This window comes from Diadema antillarum, unplaced genomic scaffold (assembly GCF_040938485.1).
Source record: "Diadema antillarum isolate AM-2024a unplaced genomic scaffold, OU_Dant_1.0 seq00001435_RagTag, whole genome shotgun sequence".
Classification (NCBI taxonomy): Eukaryota; Metazoa; Echinodermata; class Echinoidea; order Diadematoida; family Diadematidae; genus Diadema; species Diadema antillarum.
This window is the reverse complement of record NW_027272185.1, coordinates 2,129-14,773: the sequence shown is the minus strand read 5'-3', so window position 1 is coordinate 14,773 and position 12,645 is coordinate 2,129. Positions and strand designations below refer to the sequence as shown.

At 38.6% G+C, this 12,645-nt stretch overlaps 1 protein-coding gene across 1 annotated transcript in view; it reads right to left on the bottom strand.

The window, feature by feature from the left end:
- The window catches only part of LOC139709420 (influenza virus NS1A-binding protein homolog), a 47,296-nt gene extending 36,384 nt beyond the window's left edge, over window positions 1-10,912 (bottom strand). The window contains exon 1 of the mRNA XM_071621387.1: window positions 10,870-10,912. The gene's annotated coding sequence lies outside the window, so the exon portion shown is untranslated. The remainder of the gene's footprint in view (window positions 1-10,869) is intronic.
- Window positions 10,913-12,645: the final 1,733 nt, after the last annotated feature.

The following is a 12,645-nucleotide window of genomic DNA, read 5'->3' as shown; positions in this document are numbered from 1 at the left end:
TTGAATTCCTTCGAACACCAACACTGTCTACTGCACACGTGTATCCCGAGGTTTATACCAAGCTGGCCATTAATTTTGAACTTCAACTTTATTCACCAATAACATGTCACTGATGTAGTAGGTTTGAAGACAAGATGATAAATACTTCATAAAGAGTCATGCTCTCAGACAGTGAAATTTCAAAATATAACCATGAGTGCCCACCCATGAGATACCTGTCCAGCACCCCCATACACATACATGTATACTGCATATGAGTGTATGACACTACAAATGCAAAATCTGAGTTAGCCCTTTTGATCTGACCTTTCTGAGATTTCTTCACAGAAAATAGGAGAAATATTCAATAATTGGCAATCCAATTATACTTTCCCCTTCCCATTTGAATCAACTTGATGAAATTCTGATGGATATCTTTATTATGAACCACAACAGATGGGGGAAAAATGCCCTCAGTAGCCCGTCAAATGACTCCTCTATACCACAGTGCATCTGCGAGACATTTCATGTCATGAACGAGTTAAAACCCTAACCAATTCTTTCTACAGATTCATTTATTTTCCACCTCATTTGTTTTTCAGTGAACAATAAGTCTGCTGGACAAGAATTGTGAATTTCTTATGTTCCCGGGTCTTCCCCCCCCCCCCCCCTGAACGAACCAACAACCTTGATAGCTCATGGGGGCACAGGGGTTATTTGGTGTATCCTTTGTTTACAGGCTATCGCTGAATGCAAAAGTATTTGAACCATTCACTCTGATGCCATGACTCTCCACACACAATACATTGTACTTTCTTTGACAGTCATGGTGATTATGTAATCAACCCACATCTCAAGGAAAAGTGAAGGGGGGGGGGGGAGGGGGCATTCCTCATTCACTTATTTCACTCTATCATATCTTGATTTCTTTTTCAGGGTTCATGTGTAAAAAGTGGCATGCATGGATTCACTGCTGATGATACAGGTAAACCATACCTGCTGCTTGTTCTTGCATTACATAGAACCTTCAATAGAAATGTACACAGCTTGTACACCTGCAGAGGTGCTGTCCTGTCTTGCACTACTTCTGGAGTACCGGTACCACGATAACCATCCTATCTTGGAAGAGAGGTATGCGCTGTCCCTATGTTGCCAATGGACCAGAGTCCCTCATGCATTCTGCTGTTATGGTAACAAATGTCCTGGACAACTAGAAACCTCACCAATCTCACCACTTGGTCACCATGGCAACAAACAATGCTCACACTGGATATAAAACAATGAAGGGCATCTTGATAGGAATAGGTGAATTAAACCTTGTTAATTTCTTCTCGGGCGGGGGGGGGGGGGGGGGGAGAGAAAAGGAGTTAATTTGAACATGATCACTCTCATCTCTCTGTTACACACATACAATTGCTTGCATCCCCTACCCCCCCCCCCCATGCCCACACACACTATAAAACAGGCAATCGTTATAATTTAGTAATGCTTGCGTCAGTGATCAGCAATGAATGCATCATTACTGACAGCAAATTGAATATCCTTTGTTTATATCCAGTGACAACCGCGTCTCCATAAATCTTCCACCTCAAAAAACAGGCTAATGCGTATCACATTGATAATGGTGGCCCACATCAGACTGGAAAATGAAGGATGCTTGTCTATGACTGTTCACCAACAGGCTTTAAATGTGCGCACACAGACACACACAATTATGCACACACATACATTGTACGTACACTCACAATCCAAGAATACATAAAACATTCAAACAACAGAACACAACATAAACATACATGTACACACACCCATAAAAGCCCTTTCAAGCAAAGTGTTTTTTCCACATACATACAATGTATGACTGGCGACAGTGTGTTGACACAGAATATGTCATGGCTTGTTAGGCCATGTAATGTTTGTCTTTGAATGGTGACCTGTCTGTGTCATTTCAATTGTCTCAGCCAAAACAAACACAACTCAAAAGTACAATGTAAAGCTCTGAAGGGCAGATTCTATGCTCAGCATATTACAATGTACATTGGCAAGAGCTGGCTCTCCTACCCCCCCCCCCCCCCCCCATTTCAAGTCATGTGCATCTGTGGATATATACTGATATGCCTACATACTGTCCATTCAAAATTAGTCACAAGGCATATACTAGCAAGGAAATATATTGCAATATTTATCAAAAATAAAAATGTTTGACTTTGTCATTCACATTGAACTGAAAAATAACAACGCCATAGCTGATCATAAAAACAAATTGATTACCAATACCACTTATGCTAACGGTCTATTCTGCCAATCAGAATTGATGTACATGTACCTATATGTGTAAACAATAACCTGACCAGCAAGCTGCACATTCTATGTGTGGCTGCAGGGAGTAATCTGAAAGTCAATAGGAAGTCACATGACCAAAAGTCAGACTTGTTGTGGCGAGGGTTAGCATCGCAAATCAAAGCAGCTGACATTGAACAGAAAAATCACAAGCCATCCTGCGATTCTTCTGCCGATGTTCAGGGTGGCCTCTGGCACGGTTGCCTAGCAACTTTCACTGTAAGGTCACACTCTTCCTAACACAACAAAAGTTCTCTGTCAGTTTGAAATCTCCTGCAGGGGAGTTCTCAACATATCAACGGAGCATAATTTACATTGAAGATCAAGTAACAATCAGATGACAGGACAGACACACAACATAATGAATCAGACACAGCATAGGCATTCTAACTACCCAGAAAGGTTCCCTCCATGAAACATGAACGGGAATCCAAACATAACACACACATCGCACACACAAGCCATGGAAAACTCAATACCCCACAATGTAAAAATTGAAAAAAACTATGTAAAAGAAACAACAAATTGAAAGAAATTCAACATCAGTTTGTCACGTGGTATACCACCCCATTTCGATTCTTAAAATTTTAGATGCTCTTCTATCTGAAGGGGAAACTAAAACTACCTAGGGCCTACATGCTAGCTCTAAAAGATTACCTGGTATATACACATTTACACAAATGCAATGATCCCTCCTTTTATTTCTTTACTGATGTTACTGCTAATGTGAACATCATAAACAAGTACTCATAAAACTTGTTCACGAATTTTAGTCAAGCCAGGTAACGATATTGCCGCCAGCAACTTTGACGGCACTGCACTACAAGACATAAATTTTGCCTGACATACTACAGTATTTACTGGTACCTAAATGCCAAAGGGAATCTATAATTCATGACATCACTAGACACATTAGTTTTTGTTTTTTATTAAGGACTCCTTATCACTGACATTGCTATTCTTCAGCTGCATATCTCTAGCTTAAAAGATAAAACTATGTTTAAAAACGTGTTTTTCGAAAGGCATCACACAAACAGTCTTGGGATGGCATGTTAATTTAAAAATCATAGGATCACAATTCGAGAGTTGTTACTGTAAAGTTACTTCGTGCCATTCAACCCTGAAAGTACATGTACACTGTGTACATGCCAACTTACAAGTAGGCACATGATACAAACACATTTCAACCCAGCTTTGTGTTTATCTACTTTGCAAAGAGTTTTTAGACACACACACACAAAATTGTCGAGTCCATTTGCTGGGAAGCTACACCACATCATGCCTGCAAAGATGAATAATTCACAGAGGAATAAAGATAACCAGTTCTGAACATCTACAGACAAACTGAGAAGGAATATTTGGTACTGGCACACAAAGTGAAAATGCACAATTTGCACAATGTCAACTGCATTTGAAATACATACCTGTGTATATTTCATTGCTGTCCATGACATGCTCTTGATGACATGCCACAAATCAACTTCTTTCTGATTTGCACAAGTTTTTAATGCTAACGACCCCATTTGCAAATTCATCATGAGATTTGAGACCACAGAAATTAACTGTTTTGTATCTATTACACAGCTCAAATGGTAAAAAATAGCGACTATATAGGCCCTACATTTATGTAGATTCAATGGTTGTGTTGACCTAGTGCTGACTCTGTGTAAAAATACGATTGTTGAATCTCTAATTGGTTTACTGAAAGGTAGAGAGTGATGACAGAATATCATCAAGAAATCAAATTTATTGAGTCAGAGAAGGCTGACAATGGCAAAGAATGGCTCAAATTTTGACTTCATTTCAGGCACACTAACTGCACTTGTATCTCACATTCAAACTACAGTTGTATTTAAAAGCCTATGACCTTTAGGCCCAACACACACAAGTTTTTATGTCTTACCAGTATGTGTAGGCCTACATGTATCCAACAGATGTTTCAACAACCTGTTCTTACTATCGGATCACAGAATGGTGAGGTCATGCTTCTAACAGAGTGAGCATTGAGCTTCAAGGCACAAGACTCTCTCTTTCTCTCTCTTTCTGAGTTAAAACAAAATCTGTGCAATCACGAACGAAAACATTTGAAGACTAAATGAGATAAAATACTTCCCATCACATCAGTTCACTATTCAAAAGCCATAATACCAATTTTGTATGATGCTAATGGCACTAGAGAAATCAATCCCAATTTTCCCTGAAGAGGTCTTCCATTACAGTCTCCTATTAAAACATCAAATTGATCCATAAACTATCATAAGCCCCTCTGGGCAACAATAGACTTGGAGACTTGTAGATCTTTACTGACTCTTTAAAAATCACATTTTAATGTAGACTGCTATAAAGCTACCGTTATGACTTTGCAGAAATTCTGAATGGTTTATATAAATATGACAAATAATCAAACCAGCCCAACAAATCACATGTTATCCGCAAAGTTTAGCTCAACCCTTGTCAACATTATCAAATCCTGGAAATGTGTGTAATTAGCCATATAAAACAAAGCCCTCCATTCCCATCCCCGCCCCCCCCCCCCCCCCAAAAAAAGAGCTCAGTTCTCGATGATACTCCATTACCACCAACGACCGTATACCTGGGCTTGTAGTAATTCCTGAAGGCCAACACTACCTACAGTGTATTTCAATCCATACAGGAAACAAAGCAAGCCAGCAATGCGCAAAGAAGGGCATCTTATTTTCATGAATTTCGCAAGAGCCAAGATTTACAAAATCAAAATGTACACGAAAGTTCTTGTGTACACTACATGCATTGAACGTCAGTGGCAATTCGTGAAAACTTTATGCCACGAAACAGCCGTCGGCTCCAATTTGCCAACATTTATACCGCAAAAAAAAAAGGCTGTCGGCTCAAATTCGCAAATATTTAATGCTGCAAAAATATCTTGCCATACAGTATGCAAAACTGTTGAATATCATACCCCAAAATGTAGTAATTGTGACTTGTACGACTCTCTGTGTAATTGAGCAATGTCTGACAAAAGCAATTTCTACTCACAATCTACAGTATAAATGCACTTTATTCTCTGTCAGCTGTGCATCTGTAGTGGCTCCAAGCAAGAAAGTGTTGGAATTGTCAAAATGTGCCTGCACTGAATAAATCAAGAAGGAAACGCGAGATGGACTTTCAGAGCAAACTGAATCCACTTCTATTTTTGCGACAACAAATGTAAATGTAAAAGGTCATTGCTCAGAACAAGTACAATTGCACACACAGAAAATAAATGAATAAATAACTTCCCTTACTGTATATACAACTTGTAGCTCAATGCATCATTTATAATACTATTTCTAATTGTAACAAGCAAAATATGTCAACCATGTGCTGCTATTTAAAAAACTTCCTGCAGATTTTAGAGTTGATATATTATCCAGAGTAATATTGTAGAACCAGAAATATTTGCGGCATTATATTTTGCAAACTGGAGACAATGGCATCTTTTGCAGGATGAGACTTTTGCGAATTACCATCAATTGGCATTCAATGCAGAAAACCTATAAACCAGAACTTTACGTGCATTACAATTTTGCTATCTTAGCTCAGTGCAAAGTTGCTGAATATCGTAGGCACACAAAAATTTATGATTTTAAGGTATTCAGAACTTGGTCTACTTCAGTTGAAAACACCAACTTGAAGCTGTAGTCCAAAACAGGAGCATGAGTCAAACATTCAATACACAAGTTGCAGTCTTGGTGATGATCTTAAATGGATGTATACAATGTATGTTGTATGTTTTTGAATTAATGTACACAGTAGTTCACACAGTTCATGACAAACCTTTGCTTCATGCAAGCTGACATTTTGATCTCTTGGGGAATTACAGCACATTGAAGGCAGTGGTGCTTGCCATGAGGGGTTAGGTATATTATGTTGCATCTTTCAGCAGATGCATGAATAAATCATACCCAAGCAAGCATACGCTCTGTAATTCATCAATGCCACTTCCGATTCAATTGCAACGCTTTATGTTTGCCATGCGTGCCAGTCTCGAACCTTGCCTGGCGTGGACACTACCATTCATGCTCCAGCAATTCCTGAATGATTTTAAAGGCTTACTCGATCCAGACATGGTGTTATTGTATCAGGAGATGGCAAAAGACACTGAAGGGATTTTCAGTGCCTTATTCCATTTGTTCAATGTAAATGTCATCAGTCTGCACTAATACTGATTACGCGGAATCATTTGCCATCATATCCATCTGTGGCACTGAATATGAGCAGAACTACTGAACAAGGATTTAAAGGGACTGTACAGTACTGGTTCAGGTGGGGATTCATGTTTTGAACAATCCTAAGTGAGATAATGAGAAACCTTATATGAAATACGGAAGAGCATGTAATTTTAAGAAAGATTCAACGTTTATTTGATGAAAATTGGTTTTTAAATGGCTGAGATATCCAAAAAAGTGATCATAATAAAAGGCGACAGGCCACAACTTTATTAGGATCTCTTTGTTTCACATTGTTATTGGATATCTCAGTCATTTCAAAACCAATTTTCATCAAATAAACTCTTGATACCCCTTAGAATTGCATGCTCTTTGACATCTCATAGAGTGGTTTCTGAATATTTCGCAAAACGTTAAAAGCCAAATCCTCACCTCAACCAGAACTGTACACACCCTTTAATGTGTTGCTGTAGTTTCATGGGCTCACATACAATGTACAGCTTTACTATAAAATGATGAAAACAACATCCACAATGGCATAAATACACTTTGTAACAAGTGATGTTGTTGGGCTTTGACTTGATATCATTAATCACTCTCTTGAATATGACACAATTCTGGTTGTTTTTTTTTCGTTTTTTTTTGCATCATGTCCTTTTGTTGATTCCATTCTAGCCACAGTCAGCAATCTTTACAAGACGGTACACATATTCAAATGGTTCTCCTTTATTTAGTTTTTCATTTCGTAAGCTGGCAGCCAGATGCTCAATATTTGGTGGGATCTTCAGTAATTAATCTGGACTATTCCTAAATTTTGCATGGTCACACCTATCAAATGGAAAAACCCCAAAACCAAAACAAAACAATACCCACCCCTTCAAAACAAAAAGAAGAAAGAAAGAAAAACTAAATACATTTTTGAAGTGAAAGCATAAGACTCGAGTGATGGCTTTGATATTCCTCCTTCCTTCATCTCTTTGACATCAAACATATTTTCCTGAATAAATTTCAGTCTGGTTTGGCATGACCTATTAAAAAAAACTGCAACAAATACTACAAATAGGTTTGTTTCCTAGAATCTTAAAAGAAAAAGGGTCTATAAGTTTAAAAAAGAAAAAAAACTACAAACAAATTTTGTCTACATTATTACCAGGAACAGTACTCAATTGGGCCATATGAGCTAGCAAAATATCATTTGAAAGTCCTTGCTATACACTGCCATGTCCTTGCCAATAAACACTCATGTTTTAAAGTCTTGCCTTTGAATACATACAACATCTTGCTTTCCCCATGCCACATGTACACAAATCAAAAATAATAAAAACAAATGCATATCAATATGAATCTATTGTATGAAGATTCTTTTGCTTTTATATCTCCTCACAAAGTGTTGGAAATGCTTCCACTAAAATACTACACCCCCCCCCCCCCCCAATTTCTGATTTCAAAAGGGATCGTTATGGGCAAACAGGCAGACTACTGGAGCATTGCATATATAAGTTATTACATGTATACAATAAAATGCACTTTACATTCTTCTGCATACACAGTTTCCACAGTGACCATAAACACTACACCTAAACACACAAAGAAAGAGTGTACACCCCAGTGAAGCCAAGACAATATATCTCTTCTATTGGAAATCAGCATTCTTTATACTAAAAAAGGATCACTGAAGCCTATTTTCCTTTTTGCTTATGTTTTACTTTGTTTGTTTGTTTGTTTTTTCAGGCTGGGATAGAAAAGCCACACTGCAATCAAAAGTTGAAGCTTTCCTCGGAGAATATCTGCGATACTGTCATCGTCCTCGCTGCACAGACTCCCGTCGGTGGAAGAAATGACGTCTACCAGACTCTATGCTGTACTGGGGGGCAAGATCAGGTTATTGAATGTGACACCTCATCACAAAGGGGTCAGAGTCAACATAGTGGGGGTAGCATTGTGAGGGAACGAAAAGCCAAACAAAAGCACTGTCGCCAAGCAACCATTTCCAGCTGTTGATGGTGCAGAGATCCCCCACCCCCCCCCCCCAACAAAAATAACTGCAAAAATCTGCTTATGGGCAAACACACCACAAACTGAAAGAAATCCAATATATGCAGTATTCTCCCATATTCCATGAAATCCATTCTAGATTCCCCACCTCCTCTCAATATTATTGGATTTCTGTAAGATCTGTATTTTCTTCTACGGCAGAATTGTGGGCACGGTGTTGTTCAGGATGCTTGCATAAACCAGTCAACTGTGCATTACATCTGGGATAATACATTGTACCTTTGTAAGAAATTGTATGCAGACATTAGTGATGCAATAAAAATCTTAGCAACAAATTCAGCAAGCTTCAGCAACCTTCAGGATCAAGGTGGGATTGCCATCACAGAGATTTTTGTTTTATAAAGCAAATCCCTGCAAAATACACAATGCAGATTTGTAGGATAACAGGCATAACAATCACAACAATTGCACAAGTCTTTATTAATATTCAACTGCTCTCCATGCTATGAACTCAAAGTGAAACAAGGAAAAGTAGAAATTACGCGGTGCGTAACATATGTCCCCGCCGGAAGTAGCATTTTGTAACAAAATGTGCAATATAGGTAAAAAATCAAGGTCAAAGGTCAAAGAAGTCTAAGGTCGAAATTCTGTGTAGAAGTTTTGAAGCCCTCACCTAGTGCCATCACATAAAGCAAATGGAATCGAAATTGGGTTAGAAATGGCGAAGGAGTAGCATTTTGTAGCCAATGTACAATATAGGTCAAAAATCAAGGTCAAAGGTCAAAGAAGACAAAGGTCAAAATTCTGTGTAGATGTTTTGAAGCCCTCACCTAGTGCTATCACATAAAGCAAACGGAATCGAAATCGGGTTAGAAATGGCGAAGGAGTAGCATTCTGTAGCAAAATGTACAATATAGGTCAAAAATCAAGGTCAAAGGTCAAAGAAGTCAAAGGTCAAAATTCTGTGTAGAAGTTTTGAAGCCCTCAACTAGTGCCATCATATAAAGCAAACGGAATCGAAATCGGGTTAAAAATGGCGAAGGAGTAGCATTTCGTAGCAAAATGTACAATATAGGTCAAAAATCAAGGTCAAAGGTCAAAGAAGTCAAAGGTCAAAATTCTGTGTAGAAGTTTTGAAGCCCTCACCTAGTGCCATCACATAAAGCAAACGGAATCGAAATCGGGTTAGAAATGGCGAAGGAGTAGCATTTTGTAGCAAAATGTACAATATAGGTCAAAAAATCAAGGTCAAAGGTCAAAGAAGTCTAAGGTCAAAATTCTGTGTAGAAGTTTTGAAGCCCTCACCTAGTGCCATCACATAAAGCAAACGGAATCGAAATCGGGTTAGAAATGGCGAAGGAGTAGCATTTTGTAGCAAAATGTACAATACAGGTCAAAAATCAAGGTCAAAGGTCAAAGAAGTCAAAGGTCAAAATTCTGTGTAGAAGTTTTGAAGCCCTCACCTAGTGCCATCACATAAAGCAAACGGAATCGAAATCGGGTTAGAAATGGCGAAGGAGTAGCATTTTGTAGCAAAATGTACAATATAGGTCAAAGGTCAAGGTCAAAGGTCACGACTGAAATTCTGTGTAGAAGTTTCAAAGCTCCCATGTAGTGCTATCATATAAAGCAAACAGAATCAAAATTGGCTCATAAATGACAGAGAAGTAGCAAATTGAAGATTTTGATCACACACGGACGCACACACGGACACACGGACACACGGACACACGGACGGACGGACGGACAGACGGACGGACACACGGACACACACACGTACGGAGCCCGTTTCATAGTCCCCTGCTCGAACTCGTTCGGCGGGGACAAAAAAGTCAAGTTTCAGATACTTCAATAATTTTTAAACAAAATATAATGCCACAAAGAAGTAAAGAAACTATTATTTGGAATCAGCATAAGCTCTGGCACATACACACATATACAACATACAGTACATACTGGAAATTTTCTGCTGTTCTTTAAAGAAGTCCAAACATCCCAAGTTTACATGTCATCTTTTCCTTTTTCTTTGCGACAGTTTCTACAATTAATGTAATTCCTATTAAAAAAAAATGATCACGATGATGACAAAACAGCATCTATATAGCGCCATTTATCTGCAGAAACATTCAAAGATAACCAGTTCCCACAATGCATCACACAACATTCTCAAGTTGCTGGGAAAAGTAGGTTTTCAGTTCAGATTTGAAGGTATTGAGGTCATTACAAAATTGAAGTGGGATTGGCAGAGAGTTCCACATAATGTGACGAACAAGAATGGGGAGATGAAAGGTGAACACAGAATGCATTCTAAAAACACTATTTGTCCTCCTCTGACTCACGTCATCACAGATGATTCAAACACACTCACCTCTATGTATTCCATTATCTTCATGTAGTGCAATGGCTGTGTGAGCTCTGCCCTCTAGATTAAATGATCCCCCTTATTTTTCGCTCGCTGCGTGCCAAAAACTAAACCTGTGAAGTATACATCCTTGACAAATGAGGAGGATAACACACTGCCCTCCTGTAAATACCCTGGAGAGAGAGAGATGGGTGATGGGTTGATCGAGGACGAACGAGGAGGATCAAAAAGTCTGGATTCAACACCAGCCACCCTCTACCACCATTCCGAGTTTGCCCTCCCTGGCGTAGAGGCACAGAGAAAGAGAACGCTGTCATGGAGCTGCAGCTCCTTTTATACACCCTGACTTGCTTATCCCTCACCCCTCTTTCACCCTTTTCTCAACCTCTTTCAAACATCTCCCCCGAGGGAAATCAATGGACCTCTAGCCCTTGTCTTCATCGAACAATTGCACAGGGAAAAGATGCTTGGCATCATAGACAATAAGATGGAAACTGGAGCATATTGGACTGAATAAAGACTGACTTAGGCACTCCTGGTGCCCTCAACCACTCACCCAGGTCACCCCATTGTTTCCTCATCTCAAGAATCAGATGAAGAGACCCTGTATTGATTACTTCAGTGTGTACAAACAATAAGGTTGCAAACAACAGTCTGTATGGAAGATGGTGGGGGGGGGGGGAGGGTGTGCCAGTGGAATCTGCCAAGGTTCATATCTTGACAAAAAATAATAAATAAAGGGGAATGACATCTAAATATATCATGTTGACTGGGTGAATACAAAAATATGAATAGTAGTACACTGTAGTACACATTAGCAAAGTTTGGGGAAAATCGGACACTCTTTTGAAAAGTTATGATTTTTTTTTTTTTAAGTTTTGGTGCAGCCATCTCTTAGATATGACAGAACTAAAACAGTTTGTGACATACATGTAATGTACAACTACTGTGTAGAGAAATATAACATCGGAGAATTCCACAAAATGTCATTTTGAATGAAAAATATTCAAACATTTTCTCTACTTCTCTGACATATATTTTAATTTGGAAGTCAAAAGAATACCTCTCAATCTAAGTTCAAGAATATGAATTGACATAATAACCAATTTTGTATCAATTTAGCTACTGACTGACGTCTTGTGAACTAATTTTAAAAGCTCTAGTCTACAATTTTGCTAAATACGAAGGCATCATCATCAGAAGCTCAAAACTGGCTTTTGTATAGATTAATTGTTATTTCTATGACTCGAGTAAACTTCATTTGTCATGGACAATTTCTTGGCATTTTTATGGAAGTGTGCAATACGTATTAACATTGAAGCACATGACAGAATGCCTTTACATGCACAATGTTTTCACTCGTACCAAAGGTAATGGCCATCTGAAGTCACTGTACACCACTTTGCGATGCCATACTCTACACCTCGTGAAATGCCCACATCAGGGCAGAAATCATGGACCTTCTTGGCATGGGCATGTAGCACTCTACTGTCTCAATGCATCCTAATTCTCATTAATACGCAAATTTACAAATTAATGAATACAGAACATGATACTTACATAGCACCCTCATGCCCAAAATTATCTGTTCCATTCAAGAAACTGTTCCATTCAAGAAACAGAACGTAGGTCATCACAATTTGCCTGGTAATAAAAAACAAGACTGCCTTGTTCCCCTTGACCCAATAATCTTTTCTTCAATATTGATACATGTACGACGATATTGCATGAATAATGAGAAGAAATGAAATGGGGGACAGTACACGCTTCCTTCGCATGCAT